This window comes from Rhinolophus hipposideros (assembly GCF_964194185.1).
Source record: "Rhinolophus hipposideros genome assembly, chromosome: 15".
In the NCBI taxonomy this organism is placed as follows: domain Eukaryota; kingdom Metazoa; phylum Chordata; class Mammalia; order Chiroptera; family Rhinolophidae; genus Rhinolophus; species Rhinolophus hipposideros.
Window position 1 is genome coordinate 41157872 of NC_138061.1, and position 16611 is coordinate 41174482.

General features: G+C 40.1%; 1 protein-coding gene across 21 annotated transcripts in view; it reads right to left on the bottom strand.

The window, feature by feature from the left end:
* RHOBTB1 (Rho related BTB domain containing 1) overlaps positions 1-16611 on the bottom strand; it is a 114991-nt gene that overhangs the window by 52302 nt on the left and 46078 nt on the right. For 4 of the 21 annotated variants that reach the window (XM_081075364.1, XM_081075381.1, XM_081075383.1 and 1 more), the window contains exon 3: positions 6119-6169. The exons of 2 other annotated variants lie outside the window; for them this stretch is intronic. The gene's annotated coding sequence lies outside the window, so the exon portion shown is untranslated. Of the gene's footprint in view, positions 1-6118; positions 6170-7039; positions 8602-8918; positions 9434-16611 lie in introns of those variants that run through there. 15 more of the 21 variants (XM_081075380.1, XM_081075373.1, XM_081075378.1 and 12 more) reach the window with 13 other exon arrangements.

Sequence of the window (16611 nt, forward strand, 5' to 3'; positions counted from 1 at the left end):
ATGCATAATTACAGGTTTTACCCCTGAACTCCTGAGTCAGAATTTGCATTTTATCAAGATGCCCATGTGATTTGTATACACATTAAAGTTTGAGAAGCACTGCTTTAGAAGTAAACTCCTTGGTAGGAACTGAAACTTATTGAACCAATTTGAGATTAGTAATAAGGTTAGGGACAATCTAGCAATGCATGATCTTTAAGCATTTCAAACCAGTTTAGCCACTTCATAGCACAGGGGAAAATATATAATCGCTACTCCTACACCTTAAAGATATATAATTAAATATATAATTGCTACCCCGAGACCTTAAAGAAAAGGACACATATTTCGCAATTTGCATTTGTCAAATATTGAAAGGGAAACTGGACCCCTAGGAAAATAAAGGCTATTCTAGGCCACTTGGATTAATAATTTAAAAAGGGAAACAATGCACAAGAAAGAAAATAAATCACAAAAGTAGCTTTCCTCTATGTCTGTGATGAACAGGACATGTTGCCAAAGACTTAGTTCCAAAAATTCAAAGCAGAGCAGCAAGTGCCACATGACAAAGTGTGGCAGCTGGGGAGAGCAGTGTGACGAAACACTTCCCAGAGATGTAATTTAGCCCAGGGTAGTTATCAAGTGCTGAGGGTGAAAGGGGGAAATTGTAGTGCTTATGCTTTTCCTACCAACATACCAGTCAGAACAACAGGACAAAAAGAAAAGACAGCTGGTGCATGGAAAATACTCAATGCTAGAGTTAATTGAAATGATGGTAGGAAAAGTGTCTCATATTTTGAAATTGAAAGCAAAAAGGTTCTACTGGCAATAATATTCTCTGGAAATATTTCTTAGTTATTTGGTTGAATATATTGTAGTTGCTCTGAGATGCAAAGGTCTATGTGGAAAATACGTCAGATACTTAGTGTCCTGATGGAAATAAGAGCTGCAGATCTGCAAAAGGAGCTTGGTTTTTGTTTGTGGCAGAAACTGGAACAGTAAGATAATTGAAGTAAACTTTGGTAACCCCAGAATGTGAAGAAAACAAATGTAATTGCGACCGGGCCACTGGTACCCAGCAAGACTATCGGGCCTGTTTTAGCTAAAGAAAAAAGTTTACTATAACTACCCCTTGCAATATCAGAATTTAAATGACTCTAGTACTTTCAGAGGCAAAATGATATGACTGTCCTAATGTGTTTTAACATTTTCCCTTGAAATAACCTAGGAAAGCTAAGAAGAGAATGAACCTTTATTGAGCACCTACTACAGTGTTTCCCTGAAAATAAGACCTAACCGGAAAATAAGCCCTAGCATGATTTTTCAGGATGACATCCCCTGAACATAAGCCCTAACGAGTCTTTTGGAGCAAACCTTAATATAAGACCTGGCCATATTTTCAGGGAAACACGGTATGGGCTTGACATGTGTGATTTTATAACGTCCTCATAATTCTCTGGGAGAGGTGATACTGCCCCCTTTTACAGATTAGCAAAATGAAGTGCAAAGAAGTATTTCACCATGTAACATAGGTTAAGAAAAAGCTGGAACTCCACAGACAAAATTAAAAAGCTTCCTACTTGATTAAAAGAGATTACTCAACAAAAACAGCTTGGAAGGGATCAGAGTACGGGGTTGTTATGTTCTGAAGGAGAGGGAAGGCCTGTTGTATATCAGGGTCAATGAAAATAAGTGAAGCTTCTCCTAGTACCCAACTTATCTTTACAGAGCTGGATCCTCTTATCACCCATTTCTGGATGTATCTTAGGTTTTAGAAGTATTTCATACTTGATAGTTATAATTGTGGCAAAGTTGGAGGGGTTAGAAGACTTGGCACTTTTCAGGCAGTGTTATGTAATACAACCGAGCTGTGGGCTGAGAATTGGAAACCTGGGTTCAGTTCCAGATGTGTCACTTATAAACTATGAGAGTGGGTGAGTTATACCACTTCTCTAGATGGCAGGTTTTTTTAACCTACATGAGGCTGGATTAAGTATCCTTAAGAACCTTTCTGGACACATGATTCAACCTTCCATGACTCAATGGTTTAAGATTGTGACTTCCATCAAAATATATTAGAAATGACCTGAAGCGTTAACAAATCTGTCCAGGCAGGCCTGCTATGTGGTTCAAGTTACGTGAAAACTTTTTTTAAATCACAAGAATAATTATTTAACTCCTATACTCTACCATCTGCAAGAATAACCTGGAATGAAATGACATAGTGTGTTTTTTTCCCTAGGCATTCCTTTAAAACAAATATACATGTGTGTACACACACACACACACACACACACACACACACACACAAGTTCTTAGACAGATTTCGGTGCAAACCCAAGCTCTGACTCCTATTAACTTTTTGACTTAACATATCTGAGTTCCATTTTTCGCTTCTGTAGTATTGGAATTGATAATGAATATTAGCCATAATGCAGTAAAGTGTCTGCATCTAGTAGGAATTGGTCATTGTTATTCCAGCGGTCATTAGGAATTTAAACTATGATTGGTTAACAGTTCAAAGGATATTTCTCCAGAGGGATGGAACCTGAGATGGTAACCTCATTAGCACTGGGAACTTGTCATTAACCGTGCCTATGCAATAAATAAACTCAGGTGCAGAATGGAGAAATGTAATTGCTTTTTCTGGACCTATAGGCATCTCTCTCTTTCTTTACAAAACTTTCTAATTCACGGCTTAGTGGATAAAACCTTATGAAAGACATGCCAACGTACTTGACAGGATAGTTGGAGGGACTATTTGAGGACCAGAGTGTCCCTGGACATTTGGAAAGAGTGGCTATCATACCCACATTTCATGTCAGTGTTTTTATTTGTCCGTTGCCCATTTTTCTGCCCTATGTGCACAGGAACAAAAGATTCTAGGAAGAGGAGGAGGTGAACTTTCTTTGTTTATAAACTAAAAAAAACAAACAATTCTGTTGCTGACATATAAATAACCAATCCATATATATCCCATTCATGTGAGTGACTGCTTTTTGTCCTCTCCACCAAAGCTTTCCCTTTCTCTCTGCTCATTACCCACTACTCACACTCTTCCACTTCTTGCCCCTTTCTACATACACTACTTTTTGTGACTTATTTTTTCTTCCTTTTCCAAGTTTGTTTTTTTTATGTGTGTTGTGAGGTTGGTAGGAAGCCTGGGTGGAGAAAAGAAGCTGAACTTTACACAATAGCCAAGATATGGAAACAACCAAAATGCCCATCGGTAGATGACTGGATTAAGAAGCTGTGGTACATTTATACAATGGAGTATTACGCAGCCATAAAGAAGAAAGAAATCTTATCATTTGCAGCAACATGGATGGATCTAGAGAACATTATGTTAAGTGAAATAAGTCAGAAAGAGAAAGACAAGTACCAGATGATCTCACTTATATATGGAATCTAAAGAAAAAACTATGTGAATGAACTAATCAGAGACAGTTTTGGGGACGCAGAGAAAATACCGAGAGTGGTTAGATGGGTGTGTGGGAGGGGGTTGGGGATAAGGGGAAAGGTGAAGGGATTTGGAAGCAGCTGGTAACCACAAGATGGCCTCAGGGTTTTTTTTTGAAAATTAATTTGGGGAAGGTATTCTATAATGTTGTAAAGATTTTGTTGGGTATCCGATGGACATGCGTCCTATTTGGGAGACCACCTCAGGGATACTGTGGATACCTGATCATGGCATTGTACATCAGAAGCTAAACATTAATGAATGCCAACTATAATTTTATATATATAATGTGATGGTTCAGTGTGAGGTCGGAGGGATAGTGGATGGGGGGAGGGGGGTTCACAGTATGAGGGATATAAATGATGAACGTCTAAGTATTACCTTGTTTTGTACACCTGAAACTAATAAATAAATAAATTAATTTAAAAAAAAAAAAAAGAAAAGAAGCTGAACACCTGTACTCTTTGAAACCTATTTCTGAAACCCACGTGAGGCCTTCAAATAATGAGATTGAACTGCCTATTTTCTAAAAGGAAGACCAACAGAAAGATTAAAAAAAAAAAAAAATCCTACTTTCTACAGGTAAATTTCCTGAGCAAAAAAACAGTGAAATTTTAAATGTTTCCAGCCATGTTTTGAGAGAGTCAAGTATATCAACCAATGCCTTCTGAAGTTTAAAAGAGCAAGGAAGTGACTGCTAATTAAAATATTATTAGAGATATCATATGGATTCTAAGGTCTGTTTGGTGCTAACATGATGTGATTCAGAGTATAATTTTACTCATTAAGTAATTACAGGCTGTAGTTGCTATATTGACACACTTACGACATACCATTTTCACAGCTAACCAAATATCAGTTAATGCTGAGCTCTTAATCTGTAATGGGCTCTTCCGAGTATCACAGTTCTCTTATGATCTGTTTTGTAACGAATGATACACCATATAACAACTTTTACTGGACAAAGCTGTGCTAGGGAAGCTTATAACAACCCCTTAAATGCTTAAAAGTATCTCAACTAATTAAACTTTTAGGGCCATTAGCTGGAGTTGATGGTATCAGTACATTAAAAAAAAAGACACATTAAGCTTTTCTTTAGTAATCTGTTCTCCATTTTACTTTTTATAATAATTATCTCTTTGTATAATACTCCCGAGAAGGATTAACAACTCTTACAAATTCTACAAAAAGTAAAGAAGAGAAGGAAGAATAGCTATCGACCCAGGCCAAAAAAAAAAACAAAAAACAAACAAACAAACAAAAAAAAATGTCCTAGTCTTTAACTATTGGCCACTTTCAAGACTTTGGCTGAGATTTATCTATTATGTATCCAAATCTATTACATGGCACATTTCAGACAAATTGAGTTTCCAAAAGGAATACAGTACTTTTAAGCATACTGCCAGATCATAATGCTTTCTCAAAGATGCTGTGCGGATTCAAATAGCTCACAATTTTGTTACAATCCTTTTGAAGCAATAACACTTTTGAGTTTGAGATACTGTAATTTAGTGGTTCAAGATGACTGCATAATCTCTCCCTGTTCCTTGAAATTCTACATTCGGTCCTTTCTTTAATTCTTACCCATTTATCACCTATTCAGATAAAATATGTACTGAAAATTGTTTTTCCATGCATACATGGAATTACAAAGTAATCCCACAGAGTGGAAAATGCTGAACTTCTCCTAAATGCATCATTGACCTCCCATTCAGCCTTTTGGTATGTATGATCTTGATTTATTTGCCAATTTTTCACACATGGATATTTACTATCTTGTCTTTTAAATCTATTTGTAAGATCCTTAAGACCAGAGAGCCGTCTGACAAAACCTTTCTTAAATCTTTGACCATGTCATGCTAGAAAGTACACATGAATACATATTATGTCAGAGTTTTACTTAAAATAAAATTTATTCTTTGGCAACAGCTGGGTAATTGAATGCTATTACATGAGCTGTAATTACCAAGTTATCTTTGGTAAATCACTTAACCTTTCTTGGCCCATTTCCCTACTGGAGAAGAATTTGTCAACTAGTGATTTTAGGTTTTAGAGTAAGATAGAACTATTTTTTTTTAAAAAATCCTATTTCTTCCACTTACTAGAACTAAGAATTGAACATAATATCTTACCTCTCTGAATTTCCAATTCCTCATCTGTTGTTTGGGGGATCAAGAGAGTGGTTTTATCTCACAGAGTTTTTTTTTTTTTTTTTTTTTTTTTTTTTAGATACAGAATGAGAACATAAATAAATGTAAAGAATGCAGCACATTACCTGAACTTTGGTTCATGCTCAAAAATGTCAACTATTATTATGTTAAGTTTTTTCTAGCTCTAGAGTGCTAAGATTAAGATAGAAATAAAACTTTAATTATCAAGTACCCAGATCTCCAGTATCCTCAGCTTTTCAGGTACCAATTTGAGCCCCTCCCCCCAAAAAAAGTCTTATAAAGGACAAACTGATTCAAGATCCATTTTAGTGCCCTTTTACCAAATAGAGTAAATAGAATAATTTTAATAATCATGGAACGTATGAGCTTCATAATTAAGTCCATAAAAAATGACAAAGACAAATTGTGTTAAGACAAATGACTATGAAACCTATTCTAAAATGCATGCTCAGAATTCGACATAAGATGTCATTAACTTGTGGTCATGGGTTTGCGTAAAGACACTAACCTGGCTTCCTGGAAGTGAAGAACAGAATACACTGCTCACAGTTGGACTTACCTACATAAAAGAAAGAAATACTTGTAAATCCTGCTGCTTGCCAGAAGCACACGGGGAGCTAGTAACATTTTCAACATATATTGTTTTCAATCTGCTTTACTTTTGCTAAGTGCTAGTGCTAGATTGGCATTTCTTCGGGTCAAATAAATTCTGAAATAGCTAGGTTAACATTTTGTAGCATTTGTGAAAATACATGTCTGAGCATTTGGGATGTTACCGAAAAAAAAAAAGGATTTGGCCACAAACCCAAGGATGGGAACAAGGAAAATCTTAAAGGCATTTTATAATACAGCAGCCATAGAAGCAGACATGCTATTCCTCCAAAATAACATTTTTATACAATATTATCATAAGCAAAAGACCAAACGATTCTGTTTTATTTTCTATTAAAGTGTATTTGAAAAGTTCATACGTTGTCATTGAATCAATGACATCAAACTACCTGCGATTCTATTTCTACCTCTTGATCACACACAACCTTATGTAGTTTAATTTACATTACCTTCAAAATTTGGGAAAATAACAATCAACGGGCAATTTTAGAAGACTACCGACCATGATTTCATTGCTTCCTAATGCTTTTTTGGTCTTCCACATTGGGACAAACTGGTTAAACCCCTTTCCCCCTAATATGTCCAAATATAATCAGGAATCTCAGAGGAAACCTTGTTTAGTATCATCATTTACTGCCCACTCCACCTGCAGAGTAGTATGCAGACATTATTTATATTGAAAAGAACTTGTGTTTATTTTCCAGCAACCAGTGACTCTCTGAGGCATATACAAAGTTATTGGAAATGAAACATAATTCCAAATTTCTAGAGTGTTGTAAACAAAGTTAGTGTTTGTTTGGAAAAACTTAGAACTTGCCTGAGAGCAAACAAACACAGCCTATTGACTATTTATATCTGCTGATAGTGAGAGAACATTATACAAAGATGAAAACTACTGATAACAGTATTTTTGCAGTTTAGAGAGGATACACAACACAGTGTAGAATATGCAGCACAGCCGGGTTGGGGTGGGGGGAACCCCAAACTAGTGAAACTTCAAGTTGAGCATCTGGCTGGAGTCCAACAGCTGTGTGAACAGCACAGGTTGGGGGAAGTTCAAAGTCAAAGCACCTCTTCTGGTCTTCCTAGATCTTCCTAGGAAGGTCTGGGTGGCTTTGTGTACATATCAACCTTCATGCATTTCCCCCACCAGCAAATGTGTACAGTCAGCTCAAAAGGCACAGCTTGTGTGCTGACGTGCAAAGCCAAGTCAAAACCCTGTGCTTGGCGCTCCCTTCTAACTTTCTGGCTTGTCCAAGTCTAAATATTGACATTGCTCCTCAGTTGAGATGTTTGATACTGCTGAGGATAGAAACAGCACAGCTAACAGTAGGATCTAATATATTTTTACATAGTTGTGCCTTCCTTCCACTTCTTTTTTTGGAGACGAGGTTGGATTCCCTTGTCTGCACACCTCCCCCCTCCCCCCACCCCACTGTTCTCCCCCAAAACTGAGCACACGGAGACAAGGTAAGGTGTTTTGCAAGCCCCTCACGGCAGCTCCTACTGTTGCCACAGCAACTCACAACAGACTCCGTAGACACTAGGTTGGGGGTGGGAAGCGCCAAACTGTGGGTTGACCAGTCAACTCTCATGAGGGTGCAAGCGCCAAGGGGACTAGCGTATCCCCCCCACCCCCCTTCAGGGCCTCCGGCTCCCTGCTGCTGTCCTTGCAAAGAATATAGCCCTCTTGTCAGCGCAGCACCACCCCCTCCCTGGAGCAGCCAGCCCGCTAAGGGTGCCTGTTGTTCGTTTTCTCAGCTCCAAGTTAGGGGTGCGGCTGGGCGGGCGCTCCTAGAAATCTCTTCTGTTTGCCTCTGATGTGAGGGTTCCCGGCCTTGCGGAGAGGCGAGGGCGCCTCCTACGGTACTGGTAACTCTCTCTCGGGACGCTGCTGGCCGCGTGGCGCGGTCGGGGCCCCCACATGCCACCCGCGGGGGCTGGGGCTGTGGGGGCCCCGCGGAGGCTCTTCCGAGAAGAAGTTTCATACCATAGCGCACTCACGACACAGAACCTACCCTGAAGCCAAGCGAGACGCGAGCTCTCTCCGCCTTCAAGGGCTGGGGGGAGCGGGGGGGCCCCCCGCCACTCAGCAGCAGCCACGACTGCGCGCGGTCGCGGGTGTGCGGGGCCCCTGAGCGCGGCGTGCCGCCCGCCGCCCAACTTTGCACAAAGGCAGCATGGCACTGCCTCGCCTGGCGGGCTCGCCCGGCGCCGCGGACGCTCTTTCCTGTACGGGGCGAGAGGGGCTCGCCCCTTTTCATCCCCCAGCCCTCCCCTTCTCCTCCGGCCCCCACCCTGCTCCCAGGCGGGCCAGCTTGGCGGAACGGAGCGCCCGGCACCGAGCTCCGCCGCGGTGGCGGCTGCAGCGCGCACTGTGACGTTAGCAGCCTTCGAGGCTATTTATATCCCCACGATTGGATTTCATTCATGAAACCAGGGCCTGGTGTGTCTGCGCGTTGGGGAGCTGGTGGCGATGGTGGCTCAGCTTTAAGCAGATCCGCGGGGCCGCGGCTGGGGGGGCGGATTGTCCGGGACAAACATGCGCAGGGCACAGGAGACCCCGGCCCTTCTCCCGAAGGGCTGGGAGGGGAGGGTCGGGGCGATTTGTGTCTCAGCCCCATCCCTGGCGTTCCACCCATTCCCCTACAACTGCTGGCCCTTTGTCCTCTGGAAAACTAAGTTGGGGCACTAACCGGCTGGGCAGCCCGGCTTTCTTCCCCCTAGATGCTGACCGGCCGCGGACTCCGAAGGAGGACCTTGGCTTTTGTTTCAAAAGCGAGCCCAGCTGCTGACTAAGGGCTGCGCTAGCCCAGCCTCCTTCTCCGCCGGGTGGCTGCACGTGCTGGCTGGCTCCCCCTCTGAGTTACCTTCTTCTGTGACTTGGCTTTTGGGATCCTCCTCAGAAGGCGTAGGACTCCCCCGCTGCCCTCCACGGAGTAAGGAAGCGATTTTCAACCTCCACATGGCTGAGAGAGGAAGTGAAATGGACTTCTGGCCGCTCATGGGTGGTCATAATCCTTATAGCAGCACTACAGTCCATTCCTCCTCTGTGCCAGGATGGGGTAGTTTTCACGATTCACATAACAAATACTTAGAATACCTGCAGTACGTCAGGTACCCTGTCAAGTTCTGAGAAGGTGACACTGAACACAACCAAACAGGGCCCAGCTCTCAAGGAGCTTTCAGTCTGCCTGCTAATATTAGTGTGCCATAAATCTCCTCACTGCCAGCCTATAAAGAGGCAACTGGGGAATAATGGTATCAATGTGCTCAGCTACCTTACGAATTTATTCATTCGATAAACCTTCACTGAGGAGGCTGTGTACCAAGGGCTGGAGATACAAAGATGGTGACAATGGGTCCTTAGTCCGCAGGGAGTTCTCAGGTAATAGTGCTGGGGAAAAGGTATTGAAGTGCTGGGGAAAAGGGAGCCAAATTTTATTGCTCCATATTTTATATCTCTTTTTGCCATATCCCTCAAGAAATGGAACATCGGGAAAACTAAAACAAACAAACCCCTCTGTCCCTCAGTTTCTTCCAGGAAACCATCTTCCATTTCCCAGATGGAATACTTACTTTCCCTTCCCAGGCTCCCCAGATGAGTTTTAGTTCACTGAATATCCCTACTCTTCCGGGCAAGTTTATATTCCCTTCAGAGTTAAAGGCTTGCTTGGTGCTCTCTGAATCCCCCAGAACATAGTGAAATTCATTGTTTTTACAAGGAAAGGTATTAAGGGCGATCTGCTTTGTTTAAGCCATCCTCATTGAACTGTCTTTGGAAGTGGAGTTATCAGTCCCTAATCTTTGATACCTGGAAGAAAAGATAGTAAAAAATCAAGTACAGGGGTCCATTCTAAGAACTTCCAGACAGTTACATGAGAGGGTGATCGTTCACGTGTCACAAAACTGTCTTCTCTTACTCTATTTAAAAGTGTTGGTGTTTTGAAAGGGTTAATCAATATACATTCTTTTCAGGAACACATTTCTTGCGAAAAGTTTATTAACCCTGTTCGCTCCTAGTAATCATTCCTCTTCATTGCAAGCTATTTCTTCTCAAACTACCCTGGGAACAAACAAATAGGGTAGAAACTCCAAAGAAATGGGAATCAACATGTATTGCAGCCATCATATGTGGCAGGCAATGGGCTAGGATGTTTAAAACATATTCCCTCAATCTTTACAACTGTTGGGGTAGATGCTATTATTAGCATAATAATTTTGTAGAGGAGGCAACTGAGGCATGTAGAAGTAAGCAGTTTTCTGAGATTCTGACAGTTGCATTTGCACCTGGGTCAGCCTGTGCAAAGGCCTTATTTTATCACTAACCTGCTTTTTGACATCCTGCTTTTCCTGAGTTTCTTTCATTTTCTCAGTTATAAATTTTAAAAAAGTTAAGCGGCATGTTTAAGAGAGGCAAGTAGTAGGACCAGGAGGACACATATACAAAGACCCCAGTAATCAGACTACCATTCAGATGTTGCCTACCACCTCTAGGGGGCACTGAGGCTCAGAGGCCTTCCAAAGGATACTTGTATTACAGGAGTGAACAACAAACAATCATCATGGAATTGTCCAGTTGGATGCCTAAATCTGAGGGAAACTGACCAGAAATACTTTCCGGAAAAGGAATTGGTATAAGTGGTAATTTAGATATGGCAGAGGAAAAGTCACTGTTTTAACAAGTCCTTCTGAACTAGGTCAGTGATTTGAGAAAAAGATTGCCACAATGGTAATATGTAGCTCCCAAATTTTACACATGAAATCCTCGATTCTGGAAAAATTGGAGAAACTGCAGCAAGGAGTACAAGCTCTATTTTGCCAATAAGAAAGGAGAGAACAGGAATAATAGCAAATGATCTCCAGATCACTGCCATGAATTTACACCAGTTCTTGTTATTACTGCAAAATAACCGACATTTGTATGCTACAGTTTTGCTTGCTAATAAAAACAATACCATTTGCTTTTAATAAATATAAAATTGGTATTTTGGCTTAATTAAACCAACACTGTTTGTTTAAACACTTTTAGGATTATATTACACAAAGGTGGGTATAAAAACTTTTGACTAGCTTTAATGATAAATGTTTACCAAAGGTATAGGATTAAAAAAAATTCCCATAATCAAGATAGCGAACTGTTCCATTTACACAAAAGCAGTTCATCATGCTACCTCTTTGTATTTTTATTCCCCCACCAACCATTCATCTGTTCTTCATCTCTAGAGTTTTGTCATTCTGGGACTTGTGTTAATGGAAATATACAATATGTAATGTTTTGAGATTGATTTTTTTTTTTTACTAAGCATAATGCCCTTGAGGTTCATCCAGGATGTTGCATGTATCAGTAGTTCATTCCTTTTTACTGCTAAGTAAATTTCTATTGTACCAGAGGATGTCCATCCATTTACCCATTGAAGGACACATGAGTAATTTCCAGTATTTTGCTATTATGAGTCAACTTCTGTAAACGTTTGTATACAGGTATTTGTGTGAACATAAGTTTTTATTGCTTTGGGATGAATGCCCAAGAATGCAATTGCTGGGTCATATGCTGAGAAACTGTCAAACTATGTTCCAGAGTGGCTGTACCATTTTACATTCCCACCAGTAATGTAGGAGAGATTTAGTTTCTTCCCATTCTCACTGGCATTTGGTATTATCATTTTTTCCCCCTTAATTTCAATTGTTCAATAGGTTTGTTGGTGTGTTAATTTGCATTTCTCTAATTGCTAATGATGTTGAACATCTTTTCACATGATTATTCGCCATCCATATTTCTGCGAAAACATCTAGTCATGTCTTTGGCCTGTGTTATAATGGGATTGCTTATATTTTTATTATTGAGTTTTGAGAGGTTTTTCAAAAATAAATTGTATAGAATTTTCAAATTGCAGATTAAATATTAATACTACCTCAAGATAACTATTTTCAATTCCATCACTGTAGTTCAACCTTTCTGTTGCCATCAGTGTTATAGAGAATATTCTCAGGTGCTTAGGTAAAGCATACTTAAATACTTAACGTAAAACTCCTATAGATAGGGTCTTTCCGGTATTATTTTATAAACTTGCATTTCCCTGGTGGGTAATCAACACTCAGATAATAGTTAACACGTGGCGGCAGCCCCAGGAGTCGAGGTCGGGCCTCTGCGCAGGTGCGGGCGCCTCACCCAGCAGCCAGCTTGCTGGTGACTCAGGGTGCTCGTGACTCAGGTACTGCAGCAACCTTCTCCTGAGAAGAAGCCCGCTTTGTGTAGTCCATCTCTTCCCCCTTGGATTCCCTCACTGGCTATTCAGAGGATATTATCCTAGGTGGTCAGTGCAGGTGTTACAGAGAATTTCATGGACAACTACTACTAGGGTTTGAAGACAGAGAAGAGAAGAAGCTCACCCTTGCACGTATTTTTAAGACTAGAGGTGTCTGGTAGCAAGATATTGAAAAGCAGCTGTTGGAGCGGATTCTGAGACTGAACCTAGCAGCTTTCACAAGAGCCAACAATTTTAACGGTACTCTAAAGATGAAGTGGCTGGTGATACAGTCGACATGCTGGCTCACATTTTTGGATTTGCTGGCTTTTCAAGAAACATTTCTGCACGACAGAGCAGAATAAGGCCTCTGGGCGCTGAACTTAAACGGTGGTTTAGTGGCGACTTCCTCGTACAGATCATCTTGCACGCCAGCTTTCCAGAAGAACTGGATGGAGCTCCAGCTCCCACTCCCACGCAGTGGTCTGGACAGCGCAGGTCCCTCACTAAGGCTGGGTGCGGCTTGAGCCAACGGTGACAGAAAGGTAAGACTGAACCTATTCTGGGGCTTCTCATTTAAGCTAAGGATTGAAGTATCAAAAAGAAAGTGACCTGACCCTCCTGGGACCTCTGTTTCTCCAGAAACACTCTCTTGTATTCAGGAACTCGAGTACTTCCACCAGAGCTACTCTCAGCTCTTAGACAATTCTGCGGGGGGGAGGATGTCCGCCATTTCATCTGGGGCCCCTTCCCCAGCTTTCATGTCGTTGCTATAGCAACAACATGGCATAACCGACCATCATGAATCCTTTCTGTTCCAAATACCACAGGCAGGCTTTGCATGAACTTTTGTTAATAGATCTTTCAGTTGGGTAAGAATGAAAACCCTTCAGCCCAAGTGTCTCAGCTGTGTGGGGTTTTGACTACTTAGGAATTTATCTCAGGTGTTACTCAAACCAGCTCTTTGAGATCTCTGAAGCGCCTATTTTCTGTCCACTGTTCTGGGGTAATTGAATGATTCTTGGCTGTGAAATCAACTGAAAGAGATGTTTTTTACCTAAAAATTAAAAGTGGTCTTGGGTTTGTAGTCAAGTTATCACTGTCCATTCTGATATAGCTTCTAGGAGAAGTTTTCAAAAAGATCTTTAAAAGAATTTATCGTAAAAAATATATTTCAATGGGGCTTATATGTATGTATAGATGAATACATGAATACTCAAGCGAATCTAATGGATCCAATCCTAGAATTTCCATGATTATCCATTTAAAGATAGAAGCATTAAATACTGTGTGCTTTTTAGTTATTAGTTCTATGGAGGCAAAATGCTTTTTACTTTGGAGTTCCTTTTTACTGAGTACCAATGGATATGGGCTATGAACTGGAAATAGACAAAAAGGTATCCTTTCCTTATAGCATGTGAAATATATTTGTGCAGGTTTGCATAAAATCCTTTCTGTATGGATTCATTCATTAGGTTTTCTTTTGGGGTGGGGAAAGTTTTGTAAAAATGTGATTTTGCAAGCTCCACAATTCTAACTACATTCCTCTTCCTGTCAAAATCTCTTATCGAGATGGTGTTCCACTAGTCCAGCTTAGTATGCGTAAAAGTGTAGCAAACCGCGTCTATGGTCATCTGTCTGGCTTTGTTTAGCATGGTGTCCCTAATTGGAAAACGTGTGTCACAACAGCCTAATACACATTGTGTATCTTTGATGTTTTTAAAGTAAAAACATTCTATACTGGGAAAAAATCTGTATGTTAGAGGGAAATGTGTTCCACGAATGAGCTACGATCCTAATATTTGCAAAATGCTAGACTTCAAATTCACCTAGTTGAAAATAAATGACAAGATTTATGTGTCATAGCATGTTTAAGGCTATCTTGCCTGACCAAATGTTTCATATAAAAAACACAAGCCTGTGTTTCTCTTCATGAAACAAGTGAAAACAAACAAACAAACAAACAAACAAACAAACAAACATTGAGAGAGCATAGAGTAGTGGAAAGAACAGGAAAATGGGATTGTATTTTGGCCATCCCACTAACTAGCCATGTAATTCTGTGCTACCATGTTTCCTTGAAAATAAGACTTAGCCGGATGATTAACTCTAATACATCTTTGGAGCAAAAATTAATGTAAGACCTGGTCTTATTTCACTATAATATGAGACTGCGTCTTATATAATATAAGACTGGGTCTATAATATAATATAATATAATATAATATAATATAATACCCAGTCTTATATTAATTTTTGCTCCAAAAGATGCATTAGAGCTGATTGTCCGGCTAGGTTTTATTTTCGGGGAAACAGGGTAGTTTAGTCCATAGCATCTCAAAGTTCCATATATAAAATGAGGACAAGAATAATAACTTTCTAAAAAATTCTTAAGAGCACTAAATGAAATGATGTTTGTGGAAAATAAGTCTTGTGAAATGTGAAGCTTTATACACACTGATGAATGTAAAAATGGATTCATTATGAGGCCACTTAAAAATACTGTGCATCACAAGGTATCATTTGATTTGGGAGTCCCAAAGATCAATCATATAGGAACTATATCATACCTGCAACTCATCCCCCAAATGCTGACTCTAAGCATTATACATAATAGACTCCATCAAATTTTATCTATAAAAAAGTTTAGTGTTTGAGATTTGAGGTTTTTGCTCTGCCAGTGGCTTGCAATTTCTGCATTTTCTCCCATCTATAGAAGTGGGCTAAACTACATGCAGAAACTAGAAAAATAACCCTCACACACACACTCACACATATACACAAAGCTCATTTCAGAAAAATAATTACATCTATGTTTATATCATGTTTTTCTGCTTACCAAACATCTCTAATATACACGTCACTTAACCTTCATGATAACCTTGGTAAGTATTATCTCAAATATGAGGGATGGGGAAATGAAGTTTTCCAGAGGGTAAGTGACTTGCTCTCTGTTAGCAGAGGGGGCCCAGAATTCTACTTAACCCAGCATTCTAACCCTGATCTTCTGATCATGTGGAAGTAAATATTCTGAAGTAATTTAAGGCACAGTACAGTAACTCATGTATAGGTACCACTTCAAAAGTAGTACACATTTTTTTAGAAACTCCAATGTCCTGGAAGGAGGCCTACCATTCAGTCCCCAGAAAACTCAATTGTAAGGCTTTTCCTTAATTGACATCACTCCTCCTTTCATAATGGTTCCTTATCTAAAAGCACAGAGCACCTGACTTAAGAACATCTGATACAATGCACACTATTGTAGTCTCTCCTTAGCTCTGTAAATATTTATATTTACCTTAATATTTCACATGACCTGTAATTTACCACTTGGTAAACTCCCCTGTATGGACAAGTAGTTGACTGCATCACTAGTGAGTGATAAAAGCAGTTAAACACGTTAGATTAATGTTGAAGGAACATAATCCTTTAGATTGTGAACATCAGCTGATGACTCCTACTTCCCGTCACAGCACCAGTCTCAGAGGAAACTGAAGTTTTGCTGAAAGACATGGAAGTGTCATTGTGTTTTCATCCCCACCGTGCCTTGAACAACAGTATGGGCAAGAAAGCCCCTAGGAAATGGTTTTAATAATGGCAAATGATAAAACCTTCATAAGACACCTTCGTTATAACTTCTTCTAGTTGCTCATGTATATAGGCCATCTATGTGGCTTACGACAGAACTGCAATTTTAAGGTAAAACTAGGCTTCATGATTGTATTTGTTCCACTGTAGTCACTGCCAACATTACACTGACCATCCATGAAAAGGCACTTTGAGATCACGAAAATGTTTTGCAAAAATTAAAGTGTAATAACCAGGAAAGGTACCTAGTGTGCATGGATAATAGTAATAAACACCAAGATCACCACCTGACTTAATCTATAAGTATACTAGTTAATATTTAGTAAACACCCACAATGTGTGGGACAGGATGCTAAATGCTTTCACTCTCACATTAACTCATCACGATTACTGGAAAGTACCACTTGAGGAGGCAGAGGACCAGAAAGGTCAAGTCACTTGCCAGAGCTCAAATATCTATCTAAATATTATTTGTAGGGAGCTCCTCCATAGGGAAGGATTCTAGTTAGCACTTCATGTTTACCACTGCTTGTTCATTCAGTTAAACTAATGC